The sequence below is a fragment of the Morone saxatilis genome, unplaced genomic scaffold (genome assembly GCF_004916995.1).
Source record: "Morone saxatilis isolate NCDOM2014 unplaced genomic scaffold, NCSU_SB_2.0 Contig8, whole genome shotgun sequence".
Lineage (NCBI taxonomy): Eukaryota > Metazoa > Chordata > Actinopteri > Moronidae > Morone > Morone saxatilis.
In genome coordinates this window covers 9,512,111-9,517,187 of record NW_023340257.1, presented here as the reverse complement: position 1 = coordinate 9,517,187, position 5,077 = coordinate 9,512,111, and the positions used below count along the sequence as shown (strand labels likewise).

Sequence of the window (5,077 nt, the reverse complement as noted above, 5' to 3'; positions counted from 1 at the left end):
GTGTGTGTTTGTGTTTGTGTGTCCAATCAGTCTGTCTCCAGTATGGTAGAATTGTAATCACAGCTAATGATGTCCAGTCATAGCTCTGAGGTTGGTTCCTGAGCTGGAGGCTCAGCATGAGATGAACACCCTGCAGAGCTCTAATGTCAGGGCCACTGCTCTTATAGGTTCAACTGAGATTTTTTGTTTGATGGAAATTAAGGCCCTGCGAGCAATAAACAACTTCCGTTTTTACTGGCAGCTGCTGGTGCAAAGTGATGGCAGTGGCTCTTAATGTCGCTGTACAACAAGAGTAAATGTGATAACCTTGCAGGGCTTTTTCTAAAGCCGTCAACAGGCGAGATCAAACTAACTTCCAACAGTAACTTATGAGTCTGTAACATTTATATAAATGATACAAAGCTATGTCAAGTTTTTGACCTGTATTCACACGCATCAAAAGCTTCCATTCAGAGATCTAAGGACACACAACAAAACTGACATGAGCCCCACATAAGGCAGTAAAATAGGTTCGATGAATTAAAAGCGAATGAGGAGTTGTAGACTTGGCAAGAGGTATCATTTTTCCAGCTTTGTGTGAGTCCTTTGAACCTGATTCTGCGGTCTTGAATGCAGTCCTGTGTCTGGCAGCCTGATAGATAGCACACATTGAGATGAAACATTTCTCTCTGGTGTCTCACTTTAACCGACCTCCTAACTCTCTTTTCAGAATTTTTCAGCTTGTCTGCCTACAGATAGAAAGGCTGAGTCATAAATTTGTTTCGTTGGATTAATTTCCAGCTCCAATGAAAGGGCACAGCACATCTCTGAGCTTGTTGTGCTTGAGAAGTAGAGTTTAGTAGTAGGTAGGCCAACCAGACCAGATATTTGACTTGGCTTATATATTGAAAACGATCTGCATCATCTTCTAACAGACCCATTTTTTAATTGTATAAGAAACAAAAGCAATTGTTAATGGATTATACGTAATTATGAATTTTATATCTGTATTAAATAGTGTATAATGATTTATTTATCTCTGGCCAGACAGGTGACAGAAAGGCTGATATCAAACCTAGTATGTTTTGGTTATATAGTAGTCTGTGTGTCCTGACACCAGACAAACAGGACGCCTCATTATCATTAAATTAAAAACATTTTTTGTGGAACGCAGATCCTATTTTTTTTTGTTTTGAGAGGATCAAACTGTTTTTGTTAGAGTTAAAGCTTGAAGATCCTGTATGGCCCCTTATATACACACACAAACACAAAGAAAAACTCTCTCTCTCTCACACACACACCATCTTTTGCACCTATTTTCAGTTCTGTTGTGTTGCATGCCCTTGTCTCCTGTACTGCCTCTTCAAGTCCTATTGATTTCTTCCAAACAATTCCACCTGAATCGCCTTAGTCTGCGCTGTTATATTTATATCTGCTTCTGTTTTGTCTGCTCTCTCAGCTGCCACACACAGGGGAGGTGGACAAAACAATATAAACATTTGGCAATCCAACACAGCGCAAAAATATTGTTTTAGTTGTTTAGATTTTTCTGCTATATTGTCAACATAGTAGAAAGAGTGCTCTTGAAGCCAGCCTCACAAATGAACTCAAAGTTTAACTTCCTTCTGACAAAGTGTCAACAGAAACTTCAGTAATTGGTTCAGTTTTTAAAGGTCCAGTGTGTAACATTCAGGAGGATCTATTGGCCTAAATGGAATATAAATTAGCGTTTCTCCTACACACTTCACAATTCATTCTCAATCCCACGTCGTCAAATACAGTCTGGAACTTCACCTCTAGATGTCACTAAATCCTGCACACTGGTCCTTTAATTCCATCATATTTTATAGTTGATGCTGTACAACTGTTCAAACACTGCAGCAGGATTGATAAGATCAAATATACTTGGACCGCTTTGCAGAGATTACAGAAATACAGAGCGAAACTCTAAATCTGATGCAACCTTGAGGTTTGGAGACAGATTTCTACTTCAGCAACAACTTTTTTAAATTTATTTATTGAGGGTAAAAAAGAGTGGAAAGTGAAAGAAGACTAAATAAAAGAGAGAGAGACACAGCAGAAGAGTTTAAAGGATGAAGTTAGAGTGCAGAAACAGAAAACGTAGAACAAAGAGAATAGATGGGAGGAAAGCAAGTGCAGTGGAGGGGAAAGGCTTAAGTATGTGTTGGTCTACTCTGTACCACAGTGACCACATACACACACACACACACACACAGAGGTCCATCCTCTTGCTGTCTTCTCTAAACTCCAGGATTGAAGAACCACTTAAAGAATTCATCAATCAATAGTGCCGCATCAGTGCGGCAGTCAGGATAAAATATGGAAGTGGGTGGTTTTGTGGCCTGTGTGCGGTATGAGGAAAAAAGTTATGGGTTCACACAGAAGTGCTGATGGTTCAGATAATGCTGATCATGAATTTCTGTATGGATTTTTTGGTTTTGTTTTGTCAGCCAATTAAAATGGGTTTGCACATGTAAACACACACACACACACACACACACACACACACAAACACTCTTTTTTCATTTTCCCAAACAATTAGCATTGTTGGAACCAGTGTGTGTGTTGACAGCCCTGCAGACCTCCCTGCAGTCAGTCTGTTTTCAGAGAAAGAAGAAATAGTGAATTATTCACGGACTGCCTGTGATGCCTATGATGACTTCACTAATCACTTCACTTATCAATTAATCCACCCTCTATGCCCCTCCCGGGATAATCAGTTTATTTTATAAATCTTTTCAGTTTCAATTAACTGGTGAGTGTTTTTGTTTCACTGTAGACAGAGAAGGTTTGTTACACAGTATGGGGCATTTTCAGATGGATGTAAATTGAACTGATAATTAATTGTGTTTTGCTGGAACGTGAAAAGAGCTTTTTTTATTGTTAGGAGAATGAAAATAACTGATACTGACTATTGACTCTCAGAATGTGGCATCATGTTAATAAACAGAAGATTGAATTTGTACAAGAATAAAGTACATTTTGAAGAGAGGATGCCAGTGCTGTCGGCAGTAGTTACTTTATATTACTGTGTAGTATATATATATGTCATCAGCAAATGTTCAAATTATCTTTGGGTTTTCTTTTGATTGTTGGACTTGTACGACAAACTGGGTGTGTGTGTGTGTGTGTGTGTGTGTGTGTGCGAAAGCCCTCTTGATCTCGCCTCAGCACAGAGCTAACCTCTATCCAACCTCATTTAACCAAGTAACAAGCTGCTCGTACCCGCAGCTGGGGCCTGGGAGAACAATACCCAGAGGGACAGAGAGAGCCAAACAGAACATTGATGGAAAGACCGGTGGGTGTTTTTTTCTGTCTGGTTTCAATTTTTGTTATCTCTCAAATGTCTTTGTATTTGTTTTTCCTCTTCCCGTCCCGTCATTAAAGTAAGGAATCAAGAAGAAGAGCTCCGATAAAGACAAGAGGAGGAGAACGAGATTGAGAGGATGAGAGAGAAAGCTTGGTTCCTAGACAGAAAGGGAGAGAGAGTAAGATGTGGAGACTGGTAGTATACAGGCAAAACTGCCGAGACAGGAGTCAGATTTTTCCTGTTCACATCTCATCACCACTCCCTCCGTCCTGCACTCCGTCCCTGGGATGATAACGCTGTGTGAGGAATATTAATCCATCTGCGTGTTCAGATTTTCTCCTGCTTCAGCACACAACAAAATCAACCCGACACAGAGCACTGATAAGATAATGTTTCTTTGAACTCTCCAAAATCTTTAATTAATACTGGTACGCATATTGGGTATATGAATTTTAAATGGTATTTATTTTAGTAATATATACGTGAGTTAAATATGTGATTGTATTCATTAATAGGGTGAAGAATTAATTTAGCCAATCAGAAAATTAACCAGTATGCTGGGCATTATAATAGAATGAAAGGAAACAAAGATTTTGCACTCAGACTCAATTTAAATTTTACATCTACAGCAAAAAGTTCACTATGCATATGATAATTTAGTAGAACCTTATAAATGTTTAGTCAGCTGATGACTGATTTATGCTGCAGCTCAAAACTGTATCTACTGACTAGGTTCAATACCAATGTGTAACAAAGGAATGTTTTTTCACATTGTATAGTCCATTAAACACATTTAAGGGGTAAAGGTTCATTTATAGACTTTTCATACACAACAATGCTTTGCTGAGCTAAGAAATGGAAACAGTACTTAGAAATGAATGGCTCTTTAACCCAGAAATTAAACATTATATAACATTGAACTTGCCTTACTGTGAACGTCCCCTGGGTTATTTTTAGTTTCCTATTCCTCTTAATGCAGCAGGTACTAGAGGGACGGACTGAATCAGCATATCAGGACACACCTGGGCCCGGTGTTTCCCGGCTATAAAAGCCTGTGCATGGTTTAGATTGTGTTCTGGTATCCAACATCTACCTCTCACTGTACAACACACTCATGCATTACTTTAATGACTTTACTGATAAAGTCTATTGGCAGAAAAGGAATATAATATGCATATGTATGTTTTCATTCATGTATAATCGCTGAACCATTATGACTCCGCCATGTTGGACCGCCACGTTTCTACAGTAGCTCAGAACGGACAAACCAAACACTTATGTTAAGTTTGTTTTTTTGTAATACAAGAGCCAGGTGCTGACACTTACATACATGGATTTAATTAAAGGTCGGAGGTTTACAATCACTTAGCCTTGCTCGTGTGTTCAGCAGTGTTGGTCTGCGTCCTAAATGCTGTAGCCAGGATTAATCACTTTCCTAATAAGAATATTGTTTATGGTTGACTATTGTTACTTCCTGAATGGAACTGGTTTAAGAACCAGAGCTAAACTTGTCCGTGCTTCTCTTCCCAACAATTCCCGTTTGGAGCCACGGTTGCAGTGTTTTTAAACCATTTATTTTACCTCTGCTTGCTTTCTTGCCATCACATTTTAGCTCGTAACTAATGGATGTACGTTCATGAACATGACTATGCAGCAGGCTGAGGCAAAATTTTAAAGGTCCACTGTGTAACATTTAGGAGGATCTATTGGCAATGGAATATAATATTCATATGTATGTTTTCATTAGTGTTTAATCACTTGAAAATA

The 5,077-nt window shown here is 38.7% G+C and overlaps 1 protein-coding gene across 3 annotated transcripts in view; it reads right to left on the bottom strand.

The window, feature by feature from the left end:
- Positions 1-5,077, bottom strand: part of kcnab1a (potassium voltage-gated channel, shaker-related subfamily, beta member 1 a) — a 97,570-nt gene that overhangs the window by 29,495 nt on the left and 62,998 nt on the right. The window lies entirely within an intron of this gene.